Raw genomic sequence first — 11,958 nt, 5'->3', positions numbered from 1 at the left:
AGACTTGTATTATTCAAAGGTTGGTTCTGCCTTCCTCTTTCACGTTCTTTTTTTAAATTTTTTTTCTGCTTTTTCTCCACAAATCCCCCCAGTATATAGTTGTATATTTTAGTTGTGGGTCCTTCTAGTTGTGGCATGTGGGACACCGCCTCAGCATGGCCTGATGTGCGGTGCCATGTCTGCGCCCAGGATCTGAACCGGCGAAACCCTGGCACTGAAGCGGAACACGTAAACTTAACCACTCAGCTGTCGGGCCGGCCCCATGTTCTTTTAAAATCTACTTATTTATTTCCTAATACGTTTCTCTAAGTTATTTTTTACTTCACTAATTCCACTTTTTTCTGTTAGGTCCATTTTACTTTTCACTGTTTTACACAATTATCTTACTTGCTAATGTGGTGATTCTGAGCAGACGTTGCTTAGTAAGTACACGCAAGAATTCTCTAGACTGGATGTTCCCTTGCATCTTTTTCAGAAAGTAATTTTCAGCTCCTTCTAACATATTTTTGTGTTTCTTGTGGTTCATCCATTTGAATGGTTGGGTTAACTTTGAGTTAACATGGTCTTGTTATTTTTATAGCCCCTGTATTATTTTATCTGTATTTCTACTGCCTCGAGTTTAATTTCTTGAATCCTATTGTTGATGCTGAAATTTCTTTGTGTTTCAGTGATGTGTTTTTTAGAAATTTGGAGCATATGGGAGGTTTGGAGTCGGGGCACAGGTTCTCTCTGCCATCACTCGGGAAGTCCTGGGGTGTATACTTTTAATTGATTTTGTTTGTTTACTTTTGTTTTTTAATATTATGGCAGAATGTTGGGAGTAGCAGGCCAAAGCCAGGAGAATCCTATTTCAGTCCCAACAACTTTCCTAAATTTGTATGTAAATTTGGCTATTTCCTTCATTTTTATGGTTTCCTTCCATTTAATTTTCCGAACTACAGAATGGGAAAACAACTTGGCCTTATCTTTTAGGAGTGTCAGGAAAAATGTACAGGTTTATTAGAAGGCCACGAAACTTCATGCCTTTCAGCAAAAAAGGAGGCTGAGGTTAGGGCACAGAGAGTGGGGATGCAGGGGCCGCAAGTGGAAGTTGGCCGTCCGTCCTGCATTCACTGCGTGTCTGTCCGACGGATGCCCTGTCCGTTATGTTATATTTCATTTAACCCGTTCATGCAGTCCTCACAGCTACTTTCTGAGCTGGCTTTACCATTTTCCCATTTCACAGTAAGGAAACTCACTCAGTACCAATTCAAATAGTCCTATCTCTGTACCTTTCAAATTGTGTCAGTTGAGTAAGGTCCCTCGACTCAGAAGGAACCAATTTAGGATCAGAGCTCAAATCTCTGAAAACAGGACATCTTCCTGTCCACAGCATCATGTTGCTCCACTCTCAGGAAGGCAGCAGCGACTCTGCGGCTTTGAGTAGGGAATGGGGTGCCGGTACTGGAACTGTTTTCTTTCTCTCATTGTCTTCTATCTCTTCTTATCTCATTCCCATCTTCCTTCTTCCTTCCTTCCACTTAAATTGTAAAGTATTTCAGGCAAGCAGAAAAGTATAGTGACTAGTTTAAAAACAATGTATGCATCGCCCATCTCGTCAAATCTTAACATTGGGCCGTGTCTGCTTCAGATTTTTTTTTAAGAAATTAAACCTTACCTATGTAGTCGAACCCACTTTGTACACTTCATGATAAAATCCTTTGTCTTTCTCCTAGTGTCGTTCATCACAGTAGTATATACCACTTCCATGCATGCGTTTTTTGGGGGGTTTTTTGGGTGAAAAAGATTGGCCCTGAGCTAACGTCTGTTGCCAATCTTCCTCTTTTTTTCTCCTCAAAGCCCCAGTACATCGTTGTATCTCCTACTTGTAAGTCCATGCATGCTTTTTTACATTTTCTATATATTAATATATGTTAGTGTTTTGCCTATTTCTAAAGTTTATTTAAATGGTCTCACACTATAAATATTATTCTGCGAATTGCCTTTTCCATTTGAGATTGTTTTTTATATTTATCCGCATTGGTATATGTAACTTTAGTACATTCATTTTAAGTATTGCATATTTTTCTTGAACGAATATCCCTCGATTTGTATTTATTTAGTTACCTATTGATGGACGTTTAGAGTGTTACCGTTTTCAGTGTTTCATCAATGCTGCAGTGAATATCCTTGTCCATTTCTCATTGTCTACACAGGCGAGAGCTCTCTAGAGTAGTTCACACCTAGGAGCAGAGGGTCGTGTGTGGTGTGCATCCTCAGCTTTATTACTTGTTGCCAAACCTCTCCCCAAAGTGGTTGCACCAGCTCACCTTCTGCTGGCAGTTCACACATTCACAACACTTGTTTGTGCAGACTTTAAAATGTTTTTTGGTCTGATGAATATGAATGAAATCTAACTGTCGTTTTAATTTGCATTTCTCTCATTAGTAGAGAGGTTGAGTTTCTTTTCTTGTGTTTATTGGCCCTTTGAGTTTTCTCTTTTGTGAACTGCTTGTTTATATCTTTTGCCCATTTTTCTATTAAGTTGCTTTTCCTTTTCTCATTGTGTTGTGGGGGTTCTTTTTATATTCTAAATATTAACTCCCTGTCAGTTGTATTTATTGCAGTTATATTCTTTTAGCCTGTGGCTTGTTTTTCAACTTATGGTGTCTTGTTTTACAGAAGTTTTAAGTTATAATACTGTCAAAATTATCAGTCTTTTTCCTTAAGGTTAATGTCCAATGTCATAAAAAATATTCTCCAATATTCTCTTCTAAAAATGTTAAAATTTTTCTTTTTGCATTTAGGTCTTTGATTTATCTGGATTTTTCTTTTTGTACATCATGTAAAATAGAGATTTATTATAAAATTTTTTCAGCTATGGACTATTCATTATACAATAATATCATTTTTTCAATAATCCTTTTCTTTGCTACAAAATTTGTACTGCCACCTTGATCATATTTGTATGTATCTGCGCCTAGCTCTCTATTTGGGTTCACTGGCAGCGTTGACAGCCCCTATACTATTGTCTTTATTATAGGACTTTTTTTGGTTTTGGTTTTCTTTTACATCCCCACGACTTATTTACTTTATAACTTTTGTACTTTTCAACTCCGTTCACTGGTTTCCCCCACGCCCCGCCCTCCACCTCTGGCAGTCACCTGTAGGTCTTGATATCTGACGGGGTGAGGCCCTCTGCCTTGTTCCCCTCATGATTGTCCTGGATACTCATGGTCCTTTAACCTTTCATGTGAAGTGTAGGTTCTACAAAACAAGTCTGTTGGGATTTTATTTGGGATTTCATTGAATTTTGAGATTAATTTGGGCCTAATTTACTTTCTTATGAACTTTTAACATTGAGGTTTCCCATCCATGACCATGGTATATTTTTTTATTTAGTTGGTTTTATTTTATATCTTCAAGTTTTAGAACTTTCTCTATAAGGATTTTTTTCCTGTAGTTTCTTTTCCCCCTAGCCTGATAATAGAAACAAGGTCAGTAGCAGGAAACATGGGAATGAACACTCAAAAGGCCTGAAGAACGAGGTAGGGAAAGTTGGCATGGTGTCCAGCTGTATGCTGGTTCTTCTGATGGCTTCGCACTGTGTTAACAGTAGCTGAGCTGGATCTGCATTTCTCATCATTTCCTTCCCTGCATGCTTCTCAGAATTGTCCGCAAGAGAAATTTGCATGAATTATTTTTTTAAAGATTGGCACCTGAGCTAACAACTGTTGCCAATCTTTTTTTCTTTTTTCTGTTTTGCTTTTTCTCCCCAAATCCCCTCAATACATAGTTGTATATTTTTATTTGTGGGTCCTTCTAGTTGTGGCACATGGGACGCCACCTCAGCACGGCCTGATGAGCGGTGCCATGTCCGCGCCCAGGATCCGAACCAGCGAAACCCTGGGCTGCCAAAGCGGAGCGCGTGAACTTAACCACTCAGCCACGGGGCAGCCCCTGCATGAGATTTGGAAGGTACAAGTAAAGTAGCAGCCAATTTTGTGCTCTCAAGGTCGGTGTAGCTCACGTGTTGTCACTTCTCTACCGGTTCATTTTGTTGGTCTCGGGCAGGAGCCATCTCCACTTTATCTCCTCCTTTATCTTTTCCAAATCTGGGCCATGTGCATGTGCTCCATGCTGTGGCATGCCAGCTTATCCTGCAGATCATCTGCACATTTAGAGTAAAGGAGGGAGCGAGAGACACAGAGCTCCGGTTGGTGCTTTGTCCCTCGCTCATGGCATCTACCTTCCCTTGCTGACTTCAGGCCCAGCAGTGGATGCAGAAGACTTACATGGACTGCCTAACTGGCTCCCATGGTCGCACAAGACCTCGTCCCCATAATTCAGCCTTTATTCTGCGTCCCTTCTAGTGGTCTGCTTCCCTGATCAATTCCCAGCTGATAGAATTCCCATTTTCCTGAAGGTCCCAGAGGGGCCACTGGAGAATAGAAGGAAGGAGATGACTGGTTGCGTGTGGCCCCTGAGGTCATGAAAGAATATCTGGGAAAATTCAGGGACAAGACACAGTTCTTTTAATGAAATGCGTGAAACTGATTCTGTGGAAACTGCAATGGCTCGTGTCAGTGAGGAGTCTGACAGGCTTCCGGCGTGCTGCACAGATCCAAAATCAATGAGCAGGAGGCAAATTTGGGAATGCAAGGTTTGTTTGGTAGTTAACTTTGTTTTTCGTTGTTGGTGACTTATTTTAGAAGCCCCTTAGTATAATGCCTGACACAGTACGCACTCAACAAATGTTTGTGGAATGACTCAAAATTAGACTATCTGTCTATTCTTGAGGATATTGTGAGACTCACCTTTGCTGAAATACCATTAATTAGGCCAAAAGTAAATATTATTGCCCCGTCTTAGAGATAGACAGTGGACACTTAAAGAGATAGTACAATATTGCCTCTTTGCATGGGGAAACATGGACTAGAGGATAGAACCCCTGAATTTAGGAGCAGGAAATAAGTTTAGTGCAGCCATGTTGTTTTCCAAATGAGTTCAAGAGAAGTCAGCTGACCTGACAGTCAGGGGCAAAGTTCGTGTCAGGCTCGCGTTCACAGGAGTCTCAGTCCGTTGCTCTGTTTGCTAAACCACAGTGTCTTCCCTGCAGAATACTTGGGTGAATTTATTTATTGTTGATTGAAAGTGAAACCCAAGTACCGATAAGATCAATTCCAACTTGGAAAAAGATCTCTAAAGGCCCAGGCATTACCTCATTCAACATTTTCCTCAGCAGCTTGGGTAAAGACCTGTGAGAAACACTTAGGAAATTTTCAGGTGACATTAACTGTAGTAGCTATAACCTGCTATATTGACCTAGAGAGCCAATATAGTAGAGAGTTAGGATTCCAAATTCTAATAAATAGGCCGTAATGTTGGACTAAAAGATAAAAATTTATAGGAATAATTGGAAAGTCCAGTATATACATTAAAATATATAATAATATGGGGAGGGAAAAACTTGGTTTGGTAGAAGTTCATGAGAAAAAGGCCTGGAATTTTATAGGAGCCAAAGAATGATGCCAAGGAACTTAAAAAAAACACGTTTATGAAGCCTTTGAACGTGAGAAGATGGAGGAAGCAAATGGGTCGAGGACGTATATTTGGACACAATTCGGAGAGAAGGCTGAGACAAAACTTTAACTGTGGGGTCTAAACGTCTCCTAGAAATCAAGAGAAGCTGTGCGCAGCTTCTGGAGACCCCGCTAGACCCTCGCGTCCTCCTGGTTACTCTGCCCCATCGTGTGAGGACCAGCAGTGCTCTGCGTGCACCCGCTCACGGTGCCTGTGGCTCACCTTTCCCTTCTGCTCACCTTGATCCTGCCCTTCACTCAAGCCTAGCTCCACTCCCACCCATTTCTCAACCCGGTTCACAACAAACTTTCCCCTCCTCTGAACTTCTCCAGTGTTTGTTTAGCCCGAATCCTATGCTGTCTTTTAGCTTGCTACTTTTATATCATGATGATTATGGTGGTGACACTGGTGGCAATGGTGACAAATGGCATTGGCAATATATAAGAATTATATGAAAAAAAAAAAAAAAAAAGAATTATCTGAGGGCCGGCCCGGTGGCACAGCGGTGAAGTGCACACATTCCGCTTCTCAGCGGCCCGGGGTTCGCAGGTTTGGATCCCGGGTGTGGACATGGCACCGCTTGGCACGCCATGCTGTAGTAGGCATCCCACATATAAAATAGAGGAAGATGGTCACGGATGTTAGCTCAGGGCCAGTCTTCCTCAGCAAAGAGAGGAGGATTGGCAGCATATGTTAGCTCAGGGCTAATCTTCCTCAAAAAAAAAAAAAAGAATTATCTGAGAATAATAAACCTTTGAGGAGAGGCAACTCATTTCTAAGAAGATAAAAACGCTAACTGTAAAAGCTGAAGAACGAAGTAGTTTGAAGAAACCACTATTCTAGTGTTCGTTTGAAATTTGGCTCTTTAAAAAATTGTCAAATTATCTTAAAGCAAAGAGGTGCAACATATAAAGAAACTGAGTCCCAGGGTGTTAAGTGACTTTGCCCAAGGCCACTAAACGAGAGAAACATGACTGCCAGTGTCCTGTGGCCTACACTATGTCCACCAGACGAGTTTCTTAGGAGCTCACCTCGTGAGAAACAGCAGCCAGCCACGGCTGACGTAAGCAGAAGTGGGTTTGTGTGGTCAACACGTCTATTTAATGGCATGCATTGAGTGCTCACCATGTGCTAGGCACTCTTCTAGGCCCTGGGGATTATCAGAAAACAATGTCCCTCCTCTCAAGGCACTCACAGTGTGGTGGGGACGGTGGAAAGCAGACAAGTGCGTAAGCACGTGATGTTTCAGTGCTAAAGAAGAAAAACAAAGAGAAACGATTCAGACGTCAGAAGAGAGCAGCAGGGTTCTGGCAGCGGAGAGGAAGGCTGTCTTAGATAGGGTGGTCAAGGCAGCCTGTCTGATGAAGGAATGTTTAAGTAGAGACCTGATTGGAGTGAGGAAGCGAGTCACATGGGGATCTTGGGGAAGAGTGTTTCGGGCAGAGGGAACAGCGAGGATAATGATCCAGCATCAAGAGTGTGCTCAGCATTCTGAAGAATGTCAGGGAGGCTGGTGCAGCCAGAACAGAACAAGCAAGGCAGTGGGATTAGAAGGTAGCAAAGGGGGCAATCCTACAGGCCTCGGTGAGCATTTCAGATTCTATTTTGAATCAGATGAGAAGCTGTGGGATGGCTTTGAACAGAGGAGTGGCAGGATCTGACTTAGGATTTTAAAAGGTCGCTGACTACGTGTGCGGACAAGACTGTATGGGAACAAAGACGAAAGACGGAGGCCGGCTAAGAGGCCGCACCCCAGTGACGGGGAATCGTGGCTTGGGCCAGGGAGTACCAGTGAGGAGGCAGGCCACTCTCTGGATCTCCTGATGGGTTGGACATAGGGTTACAAAAAAGTCTCAAAGATGCTCCAAAATTTAGGCCTGAGCCACCAGAAGAAGGAGTTTCATAGTTCATAGGATTTCTTGGAGACTCAAGCTCCAAAAATGGGTATAATTAAAGAAGAGCGGGAGCCATGACCACTGCCACAATCATCCCACAGAGCCCGTCCCATGAAGCTTTCTCATCACCAGCACCGGGCGCCGCAGGCCACCCCTGGGTGGGGACTGGCTTCGCTTTTGCTAGAATAAACTCTCTGTTTTCCTTCTGCTTTCTTTGCATTACTATTTCTGGAGTCAGAATCCCGGGTGGGCATCTCCAGTTGAGCAAGCTCGGCTCACAGCCTGCTCCCTCTCTGCAGGAGTGCCGGGAAGAAGGATCTGGCTCTTTCACGTCTATAGGGGGACACTGAGCCCACTTTTTACTGAAGTTCAAGTGGTAAGGAATTCCAGAAATACAGGAAGGGGTTCAGATGGTGGGGAGCCACAAAAACAAGGAACGTACCCCACATTTCGTCAGAGCAGCCACTGTGGAGGTGTGTCAGACTGCTGATGCAGCGAGCTACTCTAACTCATTTGAGAGCCAGATGTTTTACAGGAGGTTTTAAACACCAGTCTGAGAGAGTTTCGTTCCTAAGTGTGAGAGCACTTCCAGCTCTTCCACAGGAAGGTGGCCGGTTGCTCGACGGCATGGAGCATCAGGAACGCACTTCCTTTGGCTCTGTCCACTTCTCTCACCACAGCCCTGAGAGGCTGGGATTCACATTCAAGCCACCCAGGGCCCTACCTAAGTATTATTTAGCTCCCTAATCGCGGCAGCATCAGGGGAAAGCGAGCCCTGACGGCCCGGGAGGGTTGCTGCGAGAGTCAAATGCACCTGAAATCAGAAGCTGGACCAGAGCCAGGCGTTACTGAGCATTGGTTTAAAAAGCTTTTTGACCTTCTGTAAGAAAACTCCACAAAACCCCACAAACACCTCCATGGAATTGTTGAAGGCCTTGAAAACAAAGTTTGAAACCACTGGGTGACGCAAAAAACCCCAGATGGGGCGTCTAAAGGCCTGAGTTCTGAGTGTGCCTCTGCGGTCAAGTTCCCGCATCTCTGTAGCCTTAATGCCTGTAAGCCTCGGGTTTCTCTTCTGTAAAGTGGAAGAAACAGCCATGTCACAGGGTTATCGTAAGGACTCCTCAAGAGAACATATGTAAAACATAGCTGAATGCTCAAGTGTCCTATGAAGTTAGAATAGCCTACTTCTCACAAGTATATGGGAGCAAGAATTGGAAACCTAGAGCACAGAGGTCCTCTGTCTGTATTCTGCTGACCTGGAAGATAGAGAGGCCCAGATGTTCATGGTGCGTTGCCTCAAGAATGTTCTAATAGCATGGATGATAGAACCAAGCTCGCAGCCTTTCCTGTCCCCACCTCTCTAAACACATCACTGGCGCCCTGGCTGGCCTTTCTGCCTTGATTTGTTATGTTGGTGTGAGCTGATTGCCACCCAAGTTCGGGTGTTAATTTATGCCACCCGTTGTCGTGGGAGTGCCTCTCTGCTCCACTCAAGGCTGCCTCGCGTGTTCTTTCTGCATCTGGCTAACACAGGCGCTGCTTTCCATTTCTCTCTATTTGGTCCCAAAGCCTCCTCCTCAGACACTTTTCCCTACAGCCCCGGGGAAAAGCTGATTGGCTAGAAAATCCAACTTCCTACCAGCCTTGATCTCTCCTGGCCCAGCAGCTATTCCACAGTTTGTGATTGAGTTTCACGGGGAGACAGTCCTCTAGGGGCTGCCTTAGTTTAGGATGCGTAAGCTTAAAGCCCATAGCTTGCCCTGCAGGGTTTTCCAAACTTCTCTTCTGTGGGTTGGGGAGGGAAACTTTGCCATGCTTCCATAGAACTTCCTACATTTGAAAAATGATCTCTCAGGTCTGGCCACAACCAGAAGGATGAAACTGACGTGAGCCCTTTGGGAGAAGTGGGGCCAAGTCAGAGTTAGCAGTGGGCGGGGCTTACGTGCTGCCGTTCACAGCGAGGACAGCAGGAGAGGAGGAGAGTGTGTTAGCGGTGTGGGCAGTGGGTGAGGCTGAGGGCACAGTGTCTGTATTTTGGCATTGAATGTGAAAAACATTTTAAAATTAAAATATGTGATAAATATACTATAAATAAATGTGAAACGGCTTCTTCTTATGAATCATTTGTTTGGGGCCCTTGTAGTTCTGAGCACATGAGATGAGGAAAAGAGATGAAGGCAGGTCTTTTGCCTTACTGCATTTTAAAAACATAGACCCAGAATATGAACAGACATTTTTCCAAAAAGGATATACAGATGTCCACTAGGCACATGAAAAGATGCTCAACATCGTTAATCATCAGAGAAATGCAAATCAAAGCTACCCTAAGATACCACCTTACACCTGTTAAAATGGCTATAATCACTGACAGAAAGTAACAAATGTTGGAGAGGGTGTGGAGAAAAGGGAACCCTCATTCACTGCTGGTGGGAGTGCAACAGGTGCAGCCACTATGGAAAACAGTATGGAGATTCCTCGAAAACTTAAAAATAGAAATACCATATGACCCAGCCATCCCACTACTGGGTATCTACCCAGACAACTTGAAATCTGCAATCCAAAGTAACATGTGCACCCCCACGTTCATAGCAGCACTATTCACAACAGCCAAGACATGGAAGCAACCCAAGTGCCCATCGACTGATTGGATAAAGAAGATGTGGTGTATATACAATGGAATACTACTCAGCCAGAAAAAAAGACAAAATCGTCCCATTTGCAACAACATGCATGGACCCAGAAGGTATGATGTTAAGCAAAATAAGCCAGACAGAGAAAGACGAACACCATATGATTTCACTCACATGTGGAAGATAAACAAACACACAAAGAGAAGAGTTCAGTGGTTCCCAGGGGAAGGGGGCTGAGGGGAGGGCACGGGGGGTGAAGGGGAGCACTTGTGTGGGGACGAACAGGAAATAATGTACAACTGAAATTTCACAAGGTTGTAATCTGTTACAAACTCAAAATATACATACATACATATATATTATATATTATATATACGTGTATATATTATTATATAGTAATATATTAACTTATATTATATATTATATATAAGTGTATATATACATATAATATAATATATATGTGTGTGTATGTATAATTAATATATATGTGTGTATATAATGCATAATATAATATATAATATATGTGTGTATAATATATATGTGTGTATATAATATATGATATAATATATAATGTGTGTATAGCATATAATATATGTGTATGTAGAATATGTAATATAATATATATGCGTGTATATAATATATAATATAATATATATTATCTATTTTACATATGCCCCAGAGACTCTTTGGAAGGGCGTGGGTGACTCTCAGCCCCTAAACTCTTGGAGCCTCGTGGAGCCTTCTCTTTTCTTAGACCTGGGGAGGCGCTTGCGCGAAGGGAGCCTGGGAGCCGAGAACATCTTTCACTAGACCTTTGTTTTCCCTTCTGTGTGTGTTACTTAAAAAGTCCCGTGCTGCTCGGTTCCGCTGTGTAAGGTGAGAGCCAGTGCCTGCCTTCTATGGCATTACAATTTGAGAGAGGCTAACTTATGAAGATCCAACATGCAGTAACAAAACCAAGACAATAGTGAAAGAGCAGTAAGATGTTTTCATGAAAAATTGGTCAATTTTAGAGTTGAGAATGAAGGAAAACTTGACAAAAAAGTTGAGAGTTCAGTGTCCAGAAGATTTCAGCTAGGAGGTGTCCTAAAGGAGAGGGAATTATGGGATCTATTTGAATAAAATGAATTCTTTCCACTCTCTAGCCAATAGCTTGTCGGGGAAGGGACCCTTTTGATGGGGAGAAGTCAAGGGCTTTTAGGGCCCTGGCAGGGCGAGTAAAGATGGTTCATTCAGCAGTTCTCTTCCACTCTGGCAAAGCACAGCAGCACCGGATTCACGGGGAACTAGTGGGCTTGCAAGATGCTGACTTTCCGGAGGTGGTTGCCACTATGTACCCCACACCCGGGATCAGGCCACTTTGAAGGTTAATTGTCACATCGCCAATCCACAGCTGAGAGAGCCCTTGCGGATCTGAGAAACAAGATACCATCAACGATGGTTTCTGCAGAACGCTGAGCCCGGCAGTGAAGCCGGAGAGGAAGCAGGCAGAGGCGCTGGCGCAGGAAGTAGCCCCCCGGAGCAGGTGGCGCTTGTGGTCCTGTACGCACCCGAGCCTGCATCTTTGTGTAGAGCAGGGAGCACGAGATGACACCAGCTACTCAAACTACAAACCATGCTGTAGCTAAAAGTAGGACCTCCAGTATCCCGGATCAAGACACGACAAGGTAGCCACTCCTAAACTTTGCCCAGAACAAGGGGAAGTCCTTGGCATTGGACCTAGCCTAGAACTAATAGGAAATTCTTCTGGAAACTCCCCTTTGACTTGAATGCCCTTCCACTCTTTCGAACAATTCATTTTATTTATGAATGCTATGTAATAATAAGAATAAACAAAAAATTATTTACCAAACACCAGCAATATCCCA

Source organism: Equus asinus, chromosome 25 (assembly GCF_041296235.1).
Source record: "Equus asinus isolate D_3611 breed Donkey chromosome 25, EquAss-T2T_v2, whole genome shotgun sequence".
NCBI classification, from domain to species: Eukaryota; Metazoa; Chordata; class Mammalia; order Perissodactyla; family Equidae; genus Equus; species Equus asinus.
Note: the sequence above shows the minus strand (reverse complement) of the source record.